Source organism: Taudactylus pleione, unplaced genomic scaffold (genome assembly GCF_031769625.1).
Source record: "Taudactylus pleione unplaced genomic scaffold, aTauple2 ptg000145l, whole genome shotgun sequence".
In the NCBI taxonomy this organism is placed as follows: Eukaryota; Metazoa; Chordata; class Amphibia; order Anura; family Myobatrachidae; genus Taudactylus; species Taudactylus pleione.
In genome coordinates, this window is record NW_028284547.1 from 5,214,837 (window position 1) to 5,241,307 (window position 26,471).

At 39.3% G+C, this 26,471-nt stretch overlaps 1 pseudogene; it reads right to left on the minus strand.

Annotated features, from left to right (window-relative positions):
- LOC148522640 (uncharacterized) overlaps positions 1-26,257 on the minus strand; it is an 808,266-nt pseudogene extending 782,009 nt beyond the window's left edge.
- Between the last annotated feature and the right edge of the window lie 214 nt (positions 26,258-26,471).

The following is a 26,471-nucleotide window of genomic DNA, read 5'->3' on the forward strand; positions in this document are numbered from 1 at the left end:
ATGCCAGTGTCAGAATTCTGACAGATGTTGGGATTCTGGTGCACCTGTAGTCTATGTGCCGGCATCCCCTGTGGTGGGATACTCAACATATCCCTTTTAAATGGAGGAAGGCATTTCATTTTTTTAGAGTGTTATGTTGTCATACACCCATGAAAGTGTCCCCAAGATATTAGGTATCACAAAACAAGGATTGTGATGTGGCGCACTTACAAATAATATATAACCTTTATTAAATTCCATATAAAATTATAACATACACATATAACTAATAAACAGGTGCAAAATTACAATAGAATACAGAAAAGTAAATTTAATTGGTACAGTTTTCAATCAGCCATTTAATAAACAAACAAAAAAAGAACAAGGGATTGTTTCTTAATAAAAATATTTTAAATGGTGTGAGCAAACATTTAGATCTATTTTAATAGTATAATCACAAATTATCTGGATCTGTATTTTACGGCATGCATTGTGTTTCAATTAACCACAGTGATCTCAAAATTAAACATCCTTTTATCTTCCTAATTAATAATGGCTGCTGGAATAAATTAAGCCTTAAAAAGGTAGCATAAGACCAATATTGATCTTTAAATGCTCTGGGAATATATTCAGCCCATGTAGTTGATTCAGAGATTTCAGCAATAAATTGTGTTATTTGAATCCATATGTATGCAGCATAGGGGAATTGTAATAGCTAGTTTGATCAGGTCCCTTGCACATATTCCAAATTTGGGCAGAGTTTAGCTAGATTGGATCCATCAGGACACAAATCCACTTACAGTTATGTATTTTTCTATTTTGGCCAGTGATAATGTTATGACACTCCTAAATAATATATAAGACCCCTAGATTCATGTTAGGTAGGACTTCTGCCTACAATATCCAAAAATTACAAAATTCCTTGGAATCCAACAGGTGAATTTAAAGGTTTTTAATAACATCAAATAATGTGGGTATATGAGAAATGATTTTAACTAGGTCATCTATGACATAGGGGCCCCACAGAAAAAAATGAAATTTTTTAAACCTAAAGTTTAAAAAAAAAAATATATATATATATATTTGTGTTTAAATAAAATAATTTTTAAACTCTATTTTTCTACTAATTATTATTTCAAAACCAACATCTAGTATGCTCTTCTTGATTATATTACTATGGGACTTATAGCACATATAGCCATCCCCTATGAATTAGAACTATATATTCAATAACTTCATCAAAAATGTTTCCTCTCAGGAAAAAAAGACTACATCTCCCATGTATAAAGATGACAACTTCAACTCTGAAATATCCATTACAACATCCAAAGATCCATAATGGACAAGAAATCTACATTTCCCATGTAATAGTTTGTCAGTATTACCACTTCTGGTCACAGCTTAGTGGCCATTTCAGGTTGCGGACATCAGGAATTCTACAGACTAACACTAGAAGCACTACTCTTAGAAAGAAATCCCTAAGCATTCTTGTTCCTACTAAAGTAAAAAACTATGTGAGATATTGTTTGTACATAGTGGTGGACACTTCCGATCCACGTGCAGGAGCTGGAAATGTCGCCATGTTGTAACCATACAGACTATTTAAACCCAGTCTGGGAGCAACACCTGGATCTCTTGAAAGACAGAATATCATTCTTGAAATGTGTTGGCTAATGGGGAGACCTATTCTAGGGGGATCTTGCACCATCTGATTGATAGAAGGTAATGTCTCTTCAAATTATTTTATTGATTGGATATTTGACCAATGTCCAAATTGAAAACTGGAACTGGACCTATATCTTCACTGGATCAGTCTTGGTGACCCCCTATAATCACCTTTTACAGTATATACAACTAAGTTTATATATACATTTTTATTTAATTTTGTAATTAAGCACCAGCATTATATAAGTAAAGTTTAATGATACTTTCACTAAGGGAATCTTGTGTATGATTGCAATGACCATTTGAAATAAAAGATACCCATATGAATGTGAATACACTGGTGATTGTGTGAGTCATGGTATGCAGTTATTAACCCAGATTAAATATACCATGATAGGTTATATCTATGTCTACTCAAAGTGAGTGAGGTGTGCTTTACAAAAGAGCAACATTTTCTGTATATGTGTTTATCTGTTGAAAAAGATACCTTTAAAGTAGTAACTTTACTTTATGTATTGTGAGTAAGAAGCAGCATAAGAGGAAGTACCCACCCTCTTCTAAATCTGCAGAAAAAAAGAAGGAAAAACAAAGATACCTTTTTAGGGAGTCATCCAAGCTTCTACATAGTAAGTCTGGGTATGCAGCCCTTTTTAACTGTAATATAAAGCTTGCAGTATGTGGGAGGTTTTATATACTATACTGAATGAAAGAATAAGACACATGTTAAGCAGTTAACTGATCTCTGTTCAGTGAGTTTAGTTATGCCCCTCTTAGGTTGTATTCACATATATTGATGACTCTGGTCAATACTACACATTGTTCTTTCATTTTTTGTCAATTATTTATGCTCATCTCAGAAAAATCTCAACCTGATAGACAAGAAAGAAAAATACAGACAAACATTCAACATTTATGGTTAAGTATTTTTATTTATACCCTGCACCCTAGTGACCCAATGGGTAGTGCCAATTCCACACCTATTTCTACATAAATCTACTATTATCTAGGATATTTTGGGATAGATCCTCACAAAGTGTGGAAGGCAGCATTCCTGTTGAAGTGAAGTGCCTACTCAATACCCTCAATCTGCCATTTTAATCTATAGCAGATAAAAATCATATAGGATAAAAGATAAAAGATTGTTCCCATAGAATTAGTTGCACTCACCATTACTTAGGATGCCACCAGGTGCTAATTTCCTAGACAGTAGGGGATTATAAAATTAACAGAGAATTGCAGCATAAAGCTGGAGAAGATGGACTCTGAACAATTCCATGGCAGAACTGAGGCCTTAGTAGCTATCCATGGTAGTTTGGCCATATGAATTAACCATGCAGCTGGAGCTGGGGTAGCCTGCAGGTGGAATACACAACAGAGACAAGACTAGAGACAAGTCCCAGTACAGACTGGAATACCAGGAGCAAACAGCATAATAGGACAAAAGCAGCAGCTGGTTTCAATACAAGCAGTGAGAGGAATAGGACCAGAAGGTTACAATAAAGTATAAACTATCACTGGCAGGAATATGTGGGGCAAAATAACAGAGACTTGAACCAATGGGAGAAAGGAAAAGAGACTTGCCCTCTAATGAAATATTCAACACAGTTGAAGTGCTTCACATTCTGCCAACTTCCTGGCTGCTAAGAAACAGTGAGGAACACAATTTCTTGTGGCTGCTCAGAGTACAAATTGCTTAGCAACCAGTGGGACCATCAGGCAGCACAGGCAAAATGATGTGGTGATCCGGCAGCCCAGCAATGGCCAGGACCCATGATAGAAATGATCCATGATGGCTTGTCATAACAAAGCTTTGTGAGCATATGGGGATATGAATCCCTGGCAGAGCAAAACCACTTAGCCCAGAATCAAGAAGATTTCTATTTAAAATGCTAACAGGTAACATTATTATTCCCCACCAGGATATGTTCTAGAATATAGAGCACAAAGTTGGGTCAGCTTGTTGATTAGCTTATCCCTCTGTAGGTTCTGAATGACAGAAAAACGTCTTCTCTTGGAAGCATTGTTAGCATAATTAAACAATGGGTCCAGAAGACTGGATTGAATGACAGGTGCGATGACTCATGCTGACTGCTGACTTTAATGCTGACTGTACTAACATGAGGGTGAATATACTCTTCTAATATTGACAATAATGCACAGTATATCTGTGTACAACATTCCTAATGCTATCAGGATATACACATAATATATCAGCACACCTGAGTATGGAATCTGGGAAGGTAACAACCAGGGCTAGAAAGTACATACATATATACTGGATAAAATAAGCACAATATTTACAGTTTTATCATACACTTGGGGAGATGTATAAAAAGGCGAGATCACCAGCGCACGTTAAGTGTGATGAAACTCCTTCTCCTCAATGTATGATTGAGGGTTTCTGCAGCAAATGACAGGGGCACTATGCACCCCTATCATTATCAGCACTGCTATCTACAATATAGCAGCACAGATAGGAAGGCCAATGTATGAATGGTCAGTTCACCTGACCATGCCACTTACTGTACCTGTCGCAATCAACAGCTACAGCCTGGAAATGCCCTATCCCCACAGCAGGGACAGCGCTGTCCCTGCTGCAAGGTCTGCTGGATCCAGGGCTGCACATGGGAAATCACGATACTTGCAAGGTTCGGTGCATGTTCAGTGGAGCTGGGCGGGACTGAGATACAGCGCATCAGCACTAGGCTGATGCGCTGTGATCTCTAGTGGGGATCACCGGAGGATGGAGTTATCAGTCCCCTGCACTGGCTGATGAAATGTTAATAAATCTCATTGTTAGTGCTTCCTGCTTTGCCTCGGTAAAGAGGCGAAGAAGGAAGCATTATAACGGCACATTAAGGGCCACTATAATACATCTCCCCCACTGTTTCCTATAGAAAGAATCCCTGTACTGAGAGGAGCTGCTGGAACTTTTATTTGAAAAGAAAGCTCTTTTTCTACTTGTCCAAGCACATGCATGGGCAGCACAGCTGTATATTACAGAGATCAGTCACAACATCAAAAGCACAATCAACATTTGAACTAGTTCCATAGATTTTTTAAATCAATTCTTTATACCTATTTTTTCCTTTCTTTACAATATTTTATGTTGTAATATTATGCTAAAATTTAATACATTTGGATAATTTTACTATTACAGAAAATATATAAAGTTCTGTTTTAAACCAGTGCAATATTCCAGTATAATATAAAAATATGGTGCGGAGAATGGCGCTACTATAAAAGTCACCTGCAGCGGAATTTATTTTATGTGAATTTAAGACAGAGTTAATACTTAGCTCAAATGAAAATAAGTAGTTCTGCTTTCTTTATTAGAAGGTGTGGTTGATGTCTACAAAGATTAAATTTTTTAGGTCATTTACATGTGCATAGAGAAAGAAATAGCACAATGTATGAACCAGACCTTAGTAAGATGTAATTGAATTGGTATAAAAATGGTCTTTTATGTTGTTTTGCTAAACTTATATTTAATAAATATTTGGAATATTTTAAAAATGTTTCAGGATTTTTTTTAAATGGTGGTCCACATGTGAACAAAAGAAACCCCTACATGAATGTCTCCACTTTTCTCACTGTGATTACTGGTACATGCTACAGTAAACCAGATGTAAAGACACCGTTATAAGTACACACCACTGTTTATGAATGTAGGTGAAGTATGCCATAGAAAACCCAATTTTAAAAAGCAAATCCCAAGGAATATAACCTCTGTCCTTTGGGGATCAAAATATGCTAAAATAAACCTTTATAGGAGTTTTCCCCTGATTTGTTGAGTGAGTAATGGTAGGCTCTAGATTAGAGATGTGCGCCGACCCGCATGTTTTGGTTTTGGATCTGGATCTCCCCTGGTTTTGGATCTGAATCTGGTTTTGGATTTTTTTCCTTGGTGTTTTGTTTTCATGTTTTGGTTTTGAATCTGGATTTTTTTTCTTAAAAAAAACATAAAAACAGCTAACATCACATATAATGGGCCTGTTTTTGTTCCTACAGTATAGTTAACCTCAATAACATTTATTTCCAGTAATTTACAATCAATTTTGACCACCTCACAATATTATTTGCTTCATCTAGTTAAGGCCAAAAGGTTGCATCCAGCTAGCCGGCTGACTAAGCTAAGTGACACAGTGGGTGGCACTAACATGTGGCAGTTCAGCTTCTAATTTCCAACACGGATACAGTGTGTTATACAGTGTGGGTTGGATACACCAATAGTGCACTTACTGTGACAGCAGTGTCGGCAGAGCGGGGTTGCTGATGGTGTACATGGAATGGCAGTGCTGCGGTGCTGGCAGTGTTCCCAGTGAAGGGTACTGGTGATGTCAGCAGTGTGGGAGTGCCAGCAGTGTCTTCAGTGCAGGTTTGCTGGATGTGTCGGCAGTGGAGGGGTGCCAGTGGAGTCTTTAGTGCAGGTTTGCTGGCTGTGTTGACAGTTCGGGGGTGCCAGCAGTGCCTTTAGTGCAGGTTTGCTGGCTGTGTCAGCAGTGCAGGGGTGCCAGCAGTGTCTTAGTGCAGGTTTGCTGGCTGTGTTAGCAGTGCAGGGGTGTTCTCAATGCAAGGTGCTGGAGGTGTCGGCAGAGCGGGGGTGCCAGCGGTGTCCTCAGTGCAGATTTGCTGACTGTGTCAGCAGTGCAGGGGTGCTGGTGGTGTCATCAGTGTGGGGATTGCTGACGGTGTCCTCAGTATGTTGGGCAGCAGTGCAGCAGTGTTGGCAGCAGTGGTGTCATCAGTGTGGGAGTGTCAGCAGTGTGGGGATCGCTGATGGTGTCCTCAGTACGTTGGGCAGCAGTGCAGCAGTGTTGGCAGCGGTGGTGTCAGCAACGGGGGATGCTGACAGTGGGGGTGCTGGCAGTGTCAGCAGTTGGGGGTGCCAGTGGTGTCAGGTGGTGGGGGATGGCGGTTGCCATCTTCTTTTTATCCTTTGTGCTGTTTTCAATTTGACTTAACACTGATTGGCTGAGAGCCATGACAGACGGTTCTCTTGGCCAATCAGCGTTAAGCCTGCTCAAAACAAATCCTCACGACTCGACAGAGCGGTTGCAAGGTTTTGCCTCTGGTCAGGATTTGGGGCAGGTGAAATTTGGGTGGGTTTGTATCTCTGTGATCCGAACCCACTCAACTCTACTCTAGATACCATTTTGATACCAATTAAATGATATCTACTAAGGTCTGGGTCACACATGGTGCTATTTCTTTCTCTATTTAAATGTAAAACCCTCTAGAGATTACTGTACAGGGAAACCCATGGATTCATACACTTAATACAGAGTCTATGGGTTACCACATGCTACCTGCTGCCTGCGTGTTTCTCACACTGGGAAATTGACAACTAATCATGAAAATATCTACCATAGGTGCAAGAAGTGGAGCTGTAATGGGATCCAGATCTGAAGGGGGCAACTTCCTTATCATGAGTTATATACATTTTTCACCATTGGGTGGTACATAGGGGCACTTTCAATCGTTTGCTATGGGGCCTTCAAATACCTAGTTATGACCCTGCAACTAATGCAATAGCTTTGTACATTAAACACAGAGCTTTATCCACATGGAAAACATTGTGGAAAATTGAAAAGCCCTATGTTTATTTCAGAACTACATATAAAAGTAAAATAAATTTTCTATCCTGATGTACAGTGTAAAATGTAATATATTATAATGGAGCTGTCACCTAGATACCCCTTTATATATAATAACCTGATGAACAGAGTAATATGTAAGATAATATGATGGAGCTGCCATCTAGATACTCTTTTATATATACTAATCTGATGCACAGAGTAATGTGTAATATATTATGATGGAGCTGTCACTTCAATACCCCTTTATATATAATAACCTGATGCACAGAGTAATATGTAAGATAATATGATGGAGATGTCACCTAGATACCCCTTTATATATACTAACCTGATGCACACAGTAATATGTAGGATACTATGAAGGAGCTGTCACCTAGATACCCCTTTATATATACTAACCTGATGCCCAGAGTAATATGTAAGACACTATGATGGAGCTGTCACATACCCCTTTATATATAATAACCTGATGCACAGAGTAATATGTAAGATAATATGATGGAGCTGTCACCTAGATACCCCGTTATATATACTAACCTGATGTACAGAGTAATATGTAATATATTATGATGGAGCTGTCACATACCCCTTTCTATATACTAACCTGATGCAAAAAGTAATCTGTAAGATGCTAAGATGAAGCTGTGACCTAGATACCACATTATATATACTAACCTCATGCACAGAGTAATATGTAAGATACTATGAAAGAACTGCCACCTAGAGATGCCTTTATATATACTAACCAGATGCACAAAGTAATATGTAAGATACTATGAAGGAAATGACACCTAGATACCCCTTTATATATACTGACCTGATGCAGAAAATAATATTTAAGATACACTGATGTAGCTGCCACCTCGATATCCCTTTATATATACTAACCTGATGCACAGAGTAATAAGTTAGATACTATGATGGAGCTGCCACCTAGATATCCCTTTATATATACTAACTTGATGCATAGAGTAATATGTAATATATCATGATTGAGCTGTCTCCTAGATACCTCTTTAAACATACTAACCTGATGCATAGAGTTAAAAAAATAAAATAATGATTAGTGACGTAATTGTCACCTAGATAAAACTTTGTATATACTAACCAGATGCACAGATTATTATGGAATATATTATTTAATTATGATAGTACTAAAAAAATTTAAATGTTGGAATAATTTTGGCTGCAATTATAAATATTTTCTAGTATTGTTACACAGATGGAATCACTATAGTGGTAGGGAGTATTTACAAATACATAAATGATACAATAGTACTGATACAGAGTATAAAGATAAATTATACATAAATGATATAATAATACTGATAGAGAATGTATAACTATATTACATAGATTATCCTTCAATTTGGGAGTAAATGTTTGTATCTTACAAAATAATATCTCCAAATGTCTGTGTATGTGTCAGGATATTATTATGTATAATATAATTACCTTACTCTGGAGATTCTTCGTTTTGTCTCTTTCTTACTTCTCCATCCATCCAGCTCTACTACCAGCAACTATTCCAGCAGCTCTTCCATGAGTAACCTGATACAGCTTATTTATAGTCATTCTGCCCCATCTCTCTCCATAGATCCCAGAATGACTAGAAGGAATTCTTACACTGTCTCATGTCTAGCTCCTTGTCTTGTAAATGAGGTATAAATATTCCTAAAGTCATTTACTACAATAGGAAATGCTAATTACACCTTAGCAGGGGGTAACACCTTGTATTCTAATTAGATCACAGCAGCCTCTGGCATCCTGTTATGTCACCACAGGGACCTTTTGTTTAGGAGTCACCTATTGTCTGGGCAGAGTTTCAGCAGAAAGACCTGTTCTACATATCAGCAAGAACCTCACAATGATTCTGAAAATAATGACATCAATAGACATATGTATAGAAAAAGTAAAATGTTTGAACAAATATGAATGAAATTATATTTCTCATGATGTTAAACATTGTGATTCAATTGCTTATTTTAAGTTTCTTAGACATATATAAATAGTGTAGTAGATGACCATGTATACATTTATTTTTAAAAGGAGAATTTTATTGTATTTTTTTCATCGTCATGTATGCTTGCTGATGCCTAAGGCCAATCACTGGTGCTATCAGTGGGTATTGATGCAAAAACATAAATTATTGATGCATTTGTCATAATATGTCAAACACAGCTCAAATTAGCCCATATATAGGACAGTTCATTATTATTTTAAGAAATTAAAATCATACAATCTGGGAAATTGCAATAACTTTGAAAGTTTCACCAAGTGCAGGTACAAACACCATACAGCGCTATTATGTGTGAGTGTGTTATAACATGGGCGAGGGAGGGAAGGGTGCTAATAAATATCTCTTGAAATATACCAACCTTATTCACAGAGTAATATGTAAAATACTTTGAAGGAGCTGCCACCTAGATACCCATTTATATATACTAACCTGATGCACAGAATAATATGTAAGATACTATGAAGGAGCTGCCAACTAAATACCCCTTTAAATATACTAACCTGATGCACAGTGCTATATCTAATATACTTTGATGGAGCTGCCAACTATATACCCCTATATATATAGTGACCTGATGCACAGATACATATGGTAAGATATTATGAAGGAGCAGCCATCTAGATACCCATTTATATATAGTAACGTGATGCACAGATTATTATTTAAGATACTATGAAGGAGCTGCTGCCTAGATACTCTTTTATATATAATAACCCAATGCACAGTAATAGTAATAAGTAATATGTAAGATAATTTACTAGATTTGTGACTTGAGACTATAGACTATATGAGACTATATGCTCACAGGCAGGGGCACCAAGAGAGGGAGCACATTCTAATTAAGCCGGCCCATGCTTGTTAGTGGGGCCCAGCATGGGCTTAAGTTTGATTCCATGCCCCCCCTCTTACCTGTCAGAAGCCCAGCACATGGTGCTGTGAGCTGGGCTTCAGACGGAGGCTGAGCACTGCTGTTGTACTGCAGCAGCAGACTCCTCTCTTCTACCTATGGGGGATAGCAGAGCTATAAGTATACTTTAAGGTGCACTGGGCCAGAATAAACATTGGTTTCATTTTCATTTCCACTCCCTGTTTTTCCAATAGGGACATAAGATGCATTACCAAAAAGGGGTGTGGCCTCATTGGGAAGGGCCATGATAAATCTGATTTGTGCTGTATGATGATGAAGGGGTACCGATGCTACTGTACCACTGTTATCCATGTGTCACTGCCGAATACAGTGTGTATCCAATGGCTGCAGTGATGATGCATAATAATTATGCAGTATAAATCACCAGTTGTAGATAAAGTAGAGTGCTGGTAAAGCTGCACCTTCAGCAGGATTTGTCCATTAGAACAGCACCATGCACAATCCTGTAGCCAGCAGTGTACAGTAGATCACCAACTAAAGTGTTCGTAGTGTGCTACTTATAGTTTAAATACAGCAAATATCAGCTGTGGGGAGATCCACATATGTACCCAGCACCGGTACCAGGACTCAGTGGAAGGGGAATTCAAGGTGTGATGGTAAAACCTGGGTTGGGAGTTGGTGGCTGCCATCATAATTGTGGGACAGATACCTCCCATGTATAAAGATGTCTGACTGCAATGTGAGAGGTGATAGGTTTGAGTCCCAAATATTACAGTATTTTGAAATGTATGTTACAAGAGGATGTGACTGAAGGTGCATGTGGAGGTAGCCAGATAGAGGGAGAGTCGGCCAGGGAGTAGATAGGGGTGGTCAGGAGATGCCAGTGATAAAAAAGAGAAAGCTATAAATGAGAATACTTATAAACAGAAAATTGAAAGCAAGAACAGTTCCCCCTGCCCTGCAGTGCCATGTGCTATGACACATGTCGCACAGCTCTAGTTATGGCCCTGGAAGATAGTGATGCACAGATCATCTATCCATGCACTAATACAATGAAATAACTGCTAGCCAGGCATTTTTTCATGGCTGGTCAAACTTTAGCTTCAATGAGACATAAAATAGAAGTAGAGACAGAGGAAAGTTATTATTTTAATTGGTAACTAAATGGATCTGTTTGATGATACATTAGCTCCATAGGGTCTGAATGAAAACTGTCAATTTTAGCAAGCCTTCCAAGAGCCACGTCAGGCCCAGGTAAAAGAGGGTGTGGCCTAATTGATGGAGGTGTGGCCATGCACACTTAGGTTAAAAAAAAAAGTTTTGCAGCGCTGCAAGTGAGGGGGGTACTGTGAGCCCTCTCAGCCTGGCCTATAACCAGTGGGGGGTGCAATCAGCTTGATCTCTCCCCCTACAGACATAGGATACTGCTGTGGCTGCATCTTTGCAACCGTGAGCAGTCTCCCAACCGTGAGCAGTCTCCCAATGTTGCTTCTTAGCAAACGTGAGCAGCGTGTGCTTGGCTGCTGTGATGTTAGAGGGGGGGACCAATGCCAGACCCGGGCCCCCATCAGGCCACTCCAGCAAGCCTGGGCCCATATAATTAGTACCCAGTCTCCCTCTCTCGGCACCCCTGCTTTTCAGATAGAACTCTGTAAGCCCATAATTATTATTCAATAGACTACCTGATTTAGAAATTACTCTGTTCCTTGCAATCTTCTTTTTGTTCACTAGATGTCCCTTTACCTTTCTTGTATTATAGTACTATTTGAAATATGATCATTAATAATAACTCATTTATACAAAAGGATTCATATATTTATTGAATATTTATAGAATCTTTATTATTAAATATATAATATATAATAGTACTGAAATATAATGTTTAGCTGTGTTACACATATGTTTGCAGAATTTTTGCCCAGCTTTTTGTAATTGCTCAGAAAAAGTTTTTTTTTTTTAATAATATTATGGACACCTAAATGTTTTTGGCTCATTTAATTCAGGTGACAGACTATAAGTGACCATATATATATATATATATATATATATATATATATATATATATATATATATATATATATATATATTTATATATATATATATATATATATATTTACATATGTATCATGAACTTACATTATTAATTTACAATGCTTATATATATATATATATATATATATATATAATATATAGATAGATACGGGATTTCTTTAAATACAAAATTGATTAATAGTTAATGCAAAATTTAGAATATAACTGTTAGAGAGATGTATCAATTTACATAGATTTATATTAGTATAATACCTTAAAATTTTGTTACGGTACGACTTTTTAAGTAATGATAACAAGACAGTATCTAAAAATATAATATCTACAAATATTTGTGCATTTAGCAACATAAACTTACAGCGTGAATAATATAATTACCTTACTCTGGGGATTCTTCTGTCTGTCTCTTTCTTACTCCTCCATCCACCCAGCAACTAAACCAACAGCTTTGCCATCAGCTATTAGTAGCCTGATACAGCCTATTTATTCCTACTCCATCTCTCTCCAGTAGTTCCCAGGATAATGTGAAGGGATGTGACATGTAAATTAGGTTCTTATAACATTATTACATTCAACAAAGCAGCTTCCCGTGCCTAGCTCCTTGTCTTGTAAATGAGGTGTAAATATTCCTAAGGTCACCTACTACAGTGGGAAATGCTAATTACACATTGGCAGGAGTAACACCTTGCATTCTAATTAGAACACATCTGCCTCTGGCATCCTGTTATGTTACCAAAGAGACCTTTTGTTTAGGAGTCACCTATTGTCTGGGCAGTGTTTTAGCAGAAGGACCTGTTCTACATATCAGCAGTAATTTTACAATGATTTATTGCTAAACTAATATATATATATATATATATATATATATATATATATATTTATATATATATATATATATATTTATATATATATATATATATTTATATATATATATATATATTTATATATATATATATATATATATATATATTCACATTACATGTTTATTACTTCATGGATGTAGGATACAGCAGATTCATTTTGTGTCCTTACCCCATATCATAGGTACATGTGCAGTGTACAAGTGTATATTTTCAATATATATTTTCTTTTTCATTTTTTCATTATACACATGTGCATATATATTGATTTTTTGCTGAAATATTCCTAAACATCACATGATTATTACTTTATAGATCAGGACTCTGCAGATGCATTTTGTACCCTTTCCCCATATTATAGGTACATGTGCTCTGGCTATAGGTAAATTGTGAACCTTTTCTGTAAGTCTGATCCAGAATATTGATCCTGATTAGGGTATATGTGCCCTGGGCTGAGGTAATTGTGTATTGATTCAGCACAGCTATGATCCAGAATAATGGTCACTGAAATTTCAACATAACAGTGATATACTTCACATTTACTTCACATGTACCTGCATTTTATATGCAAGTTGTTTTTTGTAGAAATTGGGATTATATTGTGGGGGCTCTCTTTAGCAATTCTTCACATAACATTTAAAACATAACTTTTAATGGTGATTAATTAAGATTTGGTTGCAGTATTATCCTTAAGGTTTATATTACATATATATACTAGAGATGAGTGGGTTTGGATCTAAGAGTTCTGAAACCACCTGAATTTTGGGGATCTGGGGCAATCTGAGCACAGCTCGGATCTCCCTGCCTGCCCCAGATCCCTCACCCGAGGCAAAACCTTGCGACCCCTCTGTCGAGTCGCGAGGTTTTTTTTAGCGGGCTTAACACTGATTGGCTGAGAGAGCCATCTATCATGGCTCTCAGCCAGTCAGTGTTAAACCCATTGAAAACAGCTGAAAAGAAGATGGCACCCATCATCCCCCGCCAGCACCCTCTGAAACCGACACCACTGGTACCCTTGTACCCCCACTGGTAGCATCGCCCACTGCTGACACCACCACTGCCAACACTCCTGCCCAATGTACTGAGTACACCATCAGCGACCCTGACACTGCCGACACTCCCACACTGAGGGCACCACCAGCACCCCTGCACTGCCAACACAGTCAGCAAACCTGCACTGAGGACACCCCTGGCAGCCCCTCTTTGCTGGCACCCTGCTTTGAGAACACCCCTGTACTGCCTACACAGTCGGAAAACCTTCACTAAGGACACCGTTGGGACCCCCGCTCTGCCGACACCGCTGGCACCCCGCTCTGCCGTCACCGCCATTACCCTTGACTGAGAACACTACCAGCACTGCTATTCCATGAACTGAGGACACCACCAGCAACTCCCGCACTAAAGACATTGCTGGCACCCCCGCACTGCCAATACAGCCAGCAAACCTGCACTAAGACACCACTGGCACCCCCACACTGCTGACACAGCCAGCAAACCTGCACTAAAGAAACTGCTGGTGGCACCCCAGCACTGCCGACACAGCCAGCAAACATGCACTAAGACACCACTGGCACCCCCACACTGCCGACACAGCCAGCAAACCTGAACTAATGACACCACTGGCACCCCCGCACTGATGACACAGCCAGCAAACCTGCACTAAAGACACCACTGGCACCCCCGCACTGCTGACATCACCGGTACCCTTCAGTGAGGACACTGCCATCACTGCAGCACTGCCATTCCATGTACTTAGGACACTGTAAGCAACCTCGCTCTGCCAACACTGCTTTTACAGTAAGTGCACTATTGGTGTATCAAACCCACACTGTATTGGTATATCCAACCCACACTGTATGTGGGCCTGATTCAGACCCACTCGTGAGCGCTATGCGCTCGCAAGCGGGTTGATGGTGCCCCAGTGTGCATGCACATGACGGAGCCGGCTCTGTCATGTGCATGTGCAAGACCTGGATAGCGACGGGAAAACCGTTGCTCTGGGCCTTGTACCAAAGGAGGCGTGCTGTCAATGTTGAGTGACAACATGCTGCCTTTGGTGGGTGGGCCGGGGGAGTGGCTGCCCAAATGGAGTTTATCATGTGAATACCTCCATTTGGGGTGATGTCAGTGGGAGGGATTTCGGCTCTGTTAGAGCTGAAATCTCTCTGGGGCTTGCGGTCACGAGACCCTACCACAAGGGTCTCATCGCAAGCAGAATGGTTGCGATGATCGCGACCATCTTCCTGGCCACTTGCTATAGCTGTGGGTGGTCACCCACAGCTATGTGAGCGGCCAGGAGGCCATTCTAGAAAAAGAAAAAAACGGCCTTGATTCAGAGCGAGCGCTCTGTCAGAGCGTCCGTCTATGAATCAGGGCCTGTATCCATATTGGATATTAGAAATTGAACTGCCACATGTTAGTGCCTCCTACTGTTTCACTTAGCTTAGTCAACCAGCTAGCTGGATGCAACCTTTTGGCCTTAACTAGATGAAGCAAATAATATTGTGAGGTGGTAAAAATTGATTGGAAATTACTGGAAATAAATGTTATTGAGGTTAATTATACTGTAGGAACAAAAACAGGCCCATTTTATGTGATTTTAGCTGTTTTTATGATTTATTAAGAAAAAATCCAGATCCAAAACCAAAACACGAAATCAAAACACGTAGGTGAGATTTTGGCAAAACCAATCCAGATCCAAAACCAGGGTAGATCCAGATCCAAAACCAAAAGCAAAACACGGGGGTCGGCGCACATCTCTAATATGTACGGTTTATAGATTACGTTTTAATTTTGTGGAGAGGCTCTAGCTATGAGTTTATTGATCTAATGGAGGGCCAAAACAGTACATCATGTCTGGTTAACTTCACTTATGTGATGAGTCTTGTCATATTGATTTTTTAGATGTGAGAATTAGTAGGGATGGGAATAAGCTGAACACAACACTATTTAGGAAGTTCACAGACCACAATTCTTTGCTCCACTATCAAAGCTCCCATCCAAGGATTTTGAAACAAAGGTTACCATAATATGAAATTATTTGAATTTGCAGAATAAATAATGATGTAAAAAGCCAAATATCAGATTAATGAAGTGATTGAAACATTTGTGGCCAATGGATATAACAGACAACATTTAGAATTCACAAAAAATAAGGTATTAGAGATGAATAGAGAACTACTGCTGTTTAAAAAAATCAAAAAGCAGCAAAGATAATATATTCCCATGGGTAACCTGCTTCCAGTGGCAAATGCAGGATTTCTAGAGGGGGGTTTCCATATGCTTGATTTTAGAGCGAGTGTGGCCAGTCCATGAAGAGGACATAATTAGTACTTATCCAGCTTTAATATGTTACATACAAAGTATATTGTGTTCCATAATTCCAGCATATTCAGGACCAGTGATCACAGTATGCCATTAGATGCGGCAGTAGGGTCATCCTGTCTAAGCAGAATGTTTTTCTTCAGATGTGGGCACCATTCCAGAGCATGGGAGCAAGTCTGGAGTCTGAGGGAGCAGCAGAATAATCTAGCACTGCCCTGGACATATATATTTACATATTGATGGTGCTAATCATTTCGTTTGTGATACTGAGAAGAACATGCAGCGCTAGTAACATTATATTATATTACTAATTCTATTGTGGTCATGGTGTGTGCTGGGGAGGAGGTTTCCAGGCAGATGGAAACCCCCCTGTGTTTGCCTATGCCCGCTTCAATGACAAAGGGGCAGGTGTGTCCCCGAAATGTTGGTGGTGTTACAGATGTTTGTTTAATACAGATTTGATATTTTCAAAACCTCCAAGTGCCATGGCTTGTATGTGCTGTTTTTTCTATATGCATGAATCCTGAGGGCACCGGAGTTGCTGAAACCCATTAGGAGAGTGCCGCTCCGTGTTGAATTTATATATGTTACTGCAATATGATAGATTCAATATACCTCGTGCATACAGTAATTTGTATCAAGTAAATACAAAGTGCTAGTGCAAAACAATAAATAAATATAAAGAATTATGTAGGAAATTTGGACAAATTGAATGTCCTATAAGAATGGATAATACAATCCTATTTCATAAATGATAAATATCCGGTGAGAACAAAAAGTGCCAGTGTAATAATAAATAATGTAAAAATATAACAATTTATTTAAGAGCAAAAAAAAAGGAAGTCCACCTTAGTGGCTTACAGATTTCCTTTAAACATATAACTTACACATAAAAAATATAAAACATCAAGGCAGTACAAACAAATTTAAATAAGAAATGAGTGAATTAAAAATTATGGCAGCTTATCTGAATATGTAAGAGAGGTAATTTTCAAAAGTTCATGAAGTATACAGCAAACACTTCCAACGCATTTCGTCTTATGACTTCATCAAGTGGATGGTGTATGAGTGTGATAGTCCAGTATTCATAGCCCACTAGGAGTTCAATGGGAGTCAGGAATCCGCATCACTTCCTGTATATCAGGGAACCCCTATAAAAAGTGGGATTTTATATTCGAGCAGTTCATCAGCTCCTAACATATGTATTCCAATAGTTCCTATGAAAATATGGCAATTGCAAGTTTGTTTAAAATGTTGTTGTCGCAGCTATTATTTGCCCTTACTGTCATCACTTCCGCCCTTTCTCTGGCGCGTCACATCCATAATTAGAAATCATGCCAGTCCAGGGCGTGCGGTGTTTTCAAATCTATGTCGCCTCCATGCTGGTACATGTGTTCTGTGTTTATGTATGCCACCACCACATTAGTATACGTCGTCACTTCCTCCCCCATGGATCACGGGTTGCGGCTGGCCGCGTCCTATATTGGGCGTCACTTCTGCCCTTACTGCACACATGGCCACGGTGTTTTGTTGCCCTTACACCACTTTTTCTCAGAGTGCAGTTTGTCGTGAGATCACTTCTGCCCTTCTGTTGCACATAGTGGGGATGGCTTCCACCCATATTTACAAAGTGATTTTTAAATTGGAATAATCTTCAGTTTACTCTACTTGGAAAATAAAGGATAAATGTTACGGTTTGATAACCATATGTATGTTTAGTAATAAAGCTATGCTGGATTATCATTTTGATTAGTTGTGCAAAAACGTAACTCCGTCAGAAAATGAATATACTAATAACATGAATAACAAGTACAGTACGATGAAAACTTGCATGTTTATACATATTTATTTTATACCCACTATATAGTTCATATTTACATAGTTCATATTTATAGTGTGGACCATGATAACAAGGGGGTAGGTGTTTGTGAATATTTATAAATAGGTCAAATGTGAAGAGCTACTATATGGGTGTTCAAGCATAAGTTGTGCGGTCTGAGCAAGGACCATACTTTATAGGTAGATCAATAAATTATTAATTCAAGTTTTAAGTTTTGTAGTCCTTTATGGTCTTCAAGAGGGAGCATAACTCTGATTCTTTGTTTTCTTCTTCATTCTTCTATTCTATTCTGGAAGTGTACACAATTTACAACACCTGGGTTTCCCAAGATGTCGCCAATCTTGGTACTAGTCAGGCCCAACATCATTTAGCTCTCAATCTTTCAATTGATACTTACATGGATTGGTATAGTTGTACATGGTACATTTTGTAGGCAGGGTGGGGGGGGTGGCCGGACAAATGGAGGCATTCCTGAAGGAACACCTGCAGTTTGTAGGTGGTCCTACTGACATCACCAGTGATGTCAGGAGAGAGCTTCCTGCTCTGTTAGAGCAGGAAGCTACCTGGGGCTTGCGGTAGATGAGACCCTACCACAAGGGTCTCGTCGCAAGCTCCAATGGTCGCTATGGTCTCAACCATCATGAGCATCACCTGGTCATTCGCTAAAGCTGTGGGTGGTAACCCACAGCTTAGCGAGCGGCCAGGAGGCCACCATTCAAACCAAAAGTGGCCGCCCTCATTCAGAGCGAGCACTTGCTTTTTGCGAGTGGCTCTGAATGACGGCCTTAGGGTCTGATTCAGACCCATTCACAAGTGCTATGCGCTCGCGAGCCGGTCAATGTTTGTCCACTGCGCATGCACATGCCGGAGCCAGCTCCTACATGTGCATGCGCAAGACCCGGCTAGTGACAGTCGCTTCGTTGCTATGGGTCTCACACCAAAGCGGGGCAGCTGTCGATTTTGATTGACAGATTGCCCCATTTTGGAGGCAGGCAGGGGGGGGGTGGCTGGCCAAACGGAGTCACTCCTGAAGGAATGCCTGCCATTTGGGGGTGGCCCCACTGATATCATGAGTGATGTCAATGGGTGAGCTTCCGGCTCTAAAATTACTGCTTATATAACTAAATATATATATATATATATATATATATATATATATTATTTTAAATACCAGCATTATGTTCTATAAATAAAGTCTATTGATACTGTGAGTGTATATTAAGTTTATTAAATGATCTATCTATGTGTATATTGCTTTAAGACAGATCTCAAGAGTTGTATAAGTCTAAAGATTAAGAAAAACATGTTATTCACCAGACAACCTGGACTGAAGAAGATAAGCATTATCAAAGAGACAGTCTAGGATGACCACCCAAAAGAAGATAACAAGATGGCAGGCAAGACAGAAGATTCCAAGATATTACAAGAACATGCATCATAATGTCATATGTTTTTCTTATCTGTATGTCCAACCAGTATTGGGGTGCACAAACAACTTGTTTGTGCACATGCATAACGATGACTCATGGTGACTAACCTGTTCCCGATTGGTATAAATAAAGCCGCACTCATACTGTTCCTCAGAGCAGTCTACGCAGTGCTATGATGTATAACCTGCATCGTTGTCTGTGTCTGATTTGCTCACCAAAGATTGTTGCATGTTTGTCTGCTTGCTTCTTCTAGTAACGTACACTACTGCTAATTCCTGACACATCGAAGGTAGAGGTACAGCTCTCAGAATTACCCTCACAATACTTTCACTATGGGAATTTTGTGTATGATTGTTATGACCATTTGATAGAAAGATACCCTTATGAATGTGAATACACTAACTATTGTGTGAGTCATGGTACGCAGTTATTAACCCAGATTAAAGATACCTTGATAGGTTTTATTTACATTTACTCAAAGTGAGTGAGGTGCGCTTTACAAAAGCGCATACATTTTTGTCTATGTGTTTATCTGTAGAAAAATATACCTTTTAAAGGAGTAACTGTACTTCATTTATTGTGAGTAAGGTGCATCATAAGAGGAAACACCCACCCTTTTCTAAATCTGCAAAAAAAAGAAGGGGAAACAAAAATACCTTTTTAGGGAGTCATCCCAGGTTCTACATAGTAAGTCTGGGAATGCAGCCCCTTTTTTCCTGTAATATAAAGCTTGCCATATGTAGGAGGTTTTATAAACTATACTGATTGAAAGAAAAAGACACATGTTAAGCAGTTCACTGATCTCTGTTCAGTGAGTTTGGGCATGTCCCTCTTACCGGTAAGTTGTAATCAGAAATATCAATAACTCTGGGCAATACTACACATTGGCCCTCATTCAGAGCCGTACGCTCTGAGCAGAGCGCACGCTCTGAATGAGGGCCGGGCTCCATTTTCACGGAGCGTCCTCCTGGACGCTCGTATAGCTGTGGGTCACCACCCACAGGCTATACGAGCGTGCTTTGTGATGGCCGCGATGGTCGAGACCATCGCGACCATCGAAATTGCGAGCCGGAGCCTGCGGTTGAGGTTTTCAACCGCAAGCTCCGGAGTGATTTTGGCTCTATCAGAGCCAAAATCACTCCCACTGACATCACTAGTGATGTCAGTGGGCCGGCTTCTGATGGGAGGCGTTCCCGTGGGAACGCCCCCGTCAGGGAGGCACGCCCCCGGCTCGCCTACCAAAGGGGGCGTGCTGTCAATCAACATTGACAGCACGCCCCCTTTGATCGGACACAACGAGCGAAGGACTTTCCTTCGCTCGTCGCGTCTGGCGCATGCGCACGACGGAGCTCCCTCCGTCGTGCGCATGCTCAGTGCATAACATCGACCCACTTGCGAGCGGACAGCCGCTCGCAAGTGGGTCTGAATCAGGCCCATTGTTCTTTATTTTTTTGTCAATTATTCATGGTCATATGAAAAGCATCTCAACCAGATGAACATGAAAGGTAAATACAGACAAATATTCAACATTTATGCATAAGTATTTTTAATTATACCTTCCACCTTAGTGTCCCAATGGGTAACACGAATTTCACAGTTTTACCACATAAATATTTTATTATCTATGATATTTTGGGATAGATCCTCACAAAGACCAGAAGGCAGCATTCCTGTTGAAGTGAAGCATTAACTCAAAAACCCTTAATCTGTCATTTTTATTTATAACAGCACTCAATTGTACCCTAAGAATTAGATGCACTCACCATTACTTAGGATGCCACCAGGTGTAAACTTCCTAGACAGTAGGGGATTATACAATTAACAGAGAATTGCAGCATGAAGCTGGAGATGATGGGCTCAGGACAATTCCATTGCAGAACTGAGGCCTTAGTCGCTATCCATGGTGTTTTGGTCACATGAATTAAGCATGGCACTTGAGCTGGGGTAGCCTGCAGGTGGGACACACAGCAGGCATAAGGCTAGAGATAAGTCCCAGTACAGACTGGAATACCAGGAGCAAATAGCATAGTAGGACAAAAGCAGCAGATTGTTTCAATACTAGCAGTGAGAGGAATAGGACTAGAAGGTTACACTAAAGTATAAAATATCACTGGCAGGAATGTATGGGGCTGAATAACAGACACCTGAACTAATGGGAGAAAGGAAGAGAGTCTTGCTCCTTATACAAGCAGCTGAAGTGCGGCACATAAAGCCAGCATCCCCACTGATAAGAAACAGCTGGGACAACAATTCCCTGTGGCTGCTTGGAGTACCAATTGTCTAGCAACCAGTGGGACCATCAGGCAGCACATGAGAAATGATGTGGTGACCCGGCAGCCCAGCAATGGCCGGGACTCATAACAAACCTTTGTGAGCATATTGGGTTTATGGATCTGACCCCCTGGCAGAGCACAACCTCTTAGCCCAGAAACAAAAAGATTGCTCTTTAAAATGCTAACAGGTAACCTTCTCATTCCCCGCAGGATATGTTCTAGAATATAGAGCTCAAAGTTGGACACCTTGTTGATTAGCTTATCCCTCTCTAGGTTCTGAATGACAGATAAACATCTTATTTTAGAAGCATTGTTAGCATAATTAAACAATGGGTCCAGCAGACTGGATTGAATGACAGGTGCGATGACTCTGCTGACTGCTGACATTAATGCTGACTGTACTAAGATGGGGGTGAACCTCCTCTTCTAGTATTGAAAATAATGCACAGTATATCTGTGTACAACATTCCCAATACTATGTACATACAGATATACTGGAGGTAAATAAACACATTATTTACAGATTTATCATACACTTTTTTCCCATAGAAGGCTTCCCAGTACTGAGAGGAGCTGCTGAAACTTTTAACTGGATAGAAAGCTCTTTATTGTACTAGTCCCAGCACCTGCATGAGCAGAACAGCTGTATATTACAGAGATCAGTCACAACACTGGATACACAATCAACAATTGCACCAGTTCCATTGATTTTTCTTTATTTTTATTTATTTATTTATTTATTATTTATCAATTCTTTATACCTATTTGTCCCTTTCTTTACTATATTTTATGTTGTTATATTTTTCTATAATTAATCAATTTGGATAATTTTACTTTTATAGAAAATATATCAAGTTATGTTTTAGACCAGTACAATATTCCAGGATAATATAAAAATATGGGACCTGATTCAGACCCATTCACTAGATGCAATTGCTCACTCCGAGTATATGGAAATTCGGCTAAGTGACATAAAGGCAGCCACTCGCAGGACAAGTCATAAGCACTCCCACTATGTATTGGTGAGTGATCACTTTTTGTTTGTAGACACCCACCAGCCTGTCTTAAGACACCCACTTGTGTACGTCATCTCCAGGAAGTGCATGAAAAGATTGATACATCGAGTACCTCAGATGCGATCGCCACACTTGAGGTTGACTATACCCTAGGGCAAGCACTGTGAGCACTTCAGTGTAAATTTCTAACAAGTGACATGTCCTATGATGCTGGCTGTTAATTTATGCATGCCTCTGAAATGGCGTTAAAATTCTTAGGCACGCCTGCGTTCGCACATCCACTCCCCTGTTTCCAGTTGCCTGCCTCTATTACCACCCACAAATGGCTTGACCTGTCACTCATTCAGCTGGGGTGTCTATGCTTAGCAAGCGAGAGTTTCCCCATTGCTTATTGTAGTTCGCGCATGCACAATACGAAGTGTACGTATGCGCATATTGAAAAACATTGTTTGCTCCGAGTGATCGCTTGCTAGCAAACGGGTCTGAATTAGGTCCATGGTGCGGAGAATGGCATTACTATAAAAGTCACCTTGAGTGATGGCATGGGAAGCAATCGCTCACCAAGGCATAAGCACGCCCACCATGTCTTGGCGAGGGATCACTTTGTGTAGGCGTATGCCCATTAGCATAGGCAGAGCCACCCACCCGCACACGTCATCTCCAGGAAGTGTATGAAAACATTGGTACATCGAGGACCATCGGAAGCGAACACAGTGCTTGTGGTTGCTTTACCCTACCACAAGCACTGCGAGGATTTCAGTGTAAAAAAAAGGCTGGTGACATGTACTATGACGCTTCCTGTTAATTATGCATGCCTCTGAAGGCGTTGAAACACTCAAGCATGCCTGCGTTTTCATCTCCAACCCACCATTATTATTACTGCCCCTGTTACCACCCACAAACGGCCTCTCCTGTCACTCATTGCACTGGGCTGGCTTTGCTGGGCGAGCGAGTGGTTTGCGATCGCACAGAGTAGTTCACGCATGCGCAGAAAAAAGCGTGCGCATGTAAGTACACAGACCATCGGACCACTTGCGAGAGCACAATGCTTGAGACTGGGTCTGAATCACGCCCTTAACTCAAATGAAAATAAGTAGTTCTGCTTTCTTTATTAGAAGGTGTGGTTGGTGGCTTCAAATATTTCATATTTTAGGTTAATTTACATGTATATAGAGAAAGAAATAGCACAATGTAAACTAGAACGCAGTAAGATGTAAATTAATTGGTATATAAATGGTCTTTTATTGTTGCTTTGCTGAACTTTTCTTTATTAAATATTTGGAATATTTTCAAAATGTATCAGAATTTTTTTAAATGGTGGTCCACATGTGAACAAAAGAAACCATGAATGACTCCACTTCTATCATTGTGATTACTGGTATTTACTACAGTAAACCAGCTATACCGATACTGCAATATGTACACACCACTGTTTATGAATGTAACTGAGGTGCACCATAGAAAACTCACATTTAAAAAGCGAAGCCCAAGGAATATAACCTCTGTCCTTTGGGGATCAAAGTACACCAAAATATACCTCTGTAGGAGTTTTCCCCCGCTATGTTAAGTGAGTAGGGGTATGCTCTAGATATCATTTTGATACAAATTCAATTATATCTTAATAAGATCTGGTTCACAGACTGTGTTATTCTTTCTCTAGTTATACGTGAAATTACCAAAAAAACAGAATCTTTAAGGACATCAACCACACATTGTATTACAAAAAAACAGAACAGCTTCATATGAGCTTAGTATTATTTCTGTTTTAAATTGACATAAAATAGATTCCAATCAAAGTGACTTTGATAAAAGATCCGTTCTCCTCACCATATTTTTATATTGTCTCAATTGTGTTAAATCTCTGAGATTGATCTTTAGGTTTTAATCAGGAACCAATTATGTAAAGAGAAGCAACACATTCCCCCTATGTATTTTCTTTGAAATAGTCAATATTCCAGTATAACTAATATTTTCTCTTTTGTTTGGTGTGTTCTACAGTGTTAGGTGTCAGAAGTAGCACCACCTTTTGCCATTATAAGTACAAATTGCATTTAAAAAAGATAAATCATAATTTCAAGCAATACGGTAGGTTTGGTTCAACATACACATTTTTTATTACATTACATGGGTATATTTATTTATTATTTATTAACAATTTCTTATATAGTGCAGCATATTCTGTTGCGCTTTTCAATTGAAAACATAAATAGAACAAAACTGGCTAATAACACACAGGTATATAGGTAGGAAGGCCCTGCTTGTAAGCTTACAATCTATAGGGAAATAGGCATTGATACACAAGGATAGGTGCTATATATTGCAATTTTGGTCCAGCCAGAATGGAGAGTTTCTTGGTCGGCTGCATGATCCAGTCACACAGGAATGTTGGCCAAATATCTGGAGGAAGTGAAAGAAAGACAATATGTGAGTTATGTGTGGACTGTGAAAGGGGATGTAATTAGATATGGAAGCTATGGAGGTTATGTGGGTGGTTCTGGAATCTGATAAGCTTGCCTGAAGAGGTGAGTTTTTAGGGAATGCTTTAAAGGTTGGAAACTAGAGGAAAGTCTTATTGTGCATGGTAAGGCATTCCATAGAGTGGGTGCAGCCAGAAGAAAGTCCTTTCACCGTGAGTGGGAGCACATAATGCGTGGGGATGAGAGACGCAGGATATTTGATCTCTCATGTCTTTTAGAAGACTGATTTATATAAAACACCTTTCACATTCAGAAAATAAAAATGTCCTCACATGTATGCATATAGAAGTGATACAAGTTATCTAGCATATGAAAAACAAGATATATTCAGGATTTCAGAGTGTTACCTCATGTGATTAATAAGTGTTATCTATGTAGTAAATCTCTTACTACATTCTCAGCACTTATAGGGTTTCTCTCCTTTGTGACTCATCTGATGTCTAAGAAGAGAAAGCAGTTGTGAAAAACACTTTCTACATTCAGAGCATTTATATGGCTTCTCTCCTGTATGACTCCTCTGATGTCTAACAAGTTCTAGCTTGCTTTTAAAACACTTGCTACATTCTGAACATTTAAATGGCTTCTCTCCTGTGTGACTCCTCTGATGTATAACAAGTGATCGCATGTTGTTAAAACACTTGCTGCATTCAGAGCATGTAAATGGCTTCTCTCCTGTGTGATTAATTTGATGTGTAACAAGCTGTATCTTTAGAGAAAAACATTTGCTACATTCAGAACATGTAAATGGTTTCTCTCCTGTGTGACTCCTCTGATGTATGATAAGTTTTGATTTATATGTAAAGCTTTTGTTACATTCAGAGCACAGATGCAGTTTCTCTCCCATAAGACTCATCATGTATTTGATGAGATATTAATTAGCTGTAAATGAGATGAGATAGTAATTAGCTATAAATGTTTTTGCTATTCAGAAAAAGAAAGTAGCTTTTGCAGATCTTTTAGTAAAATGGTATGTTTTTTATTTTGTTTGATCAGAAAAAATGTCACTTTCCAAAATGTCTTCAAATATTCTTAGTGCAGATCCTGCTCTTTTTTTTGTCCTAAAAAGAAAA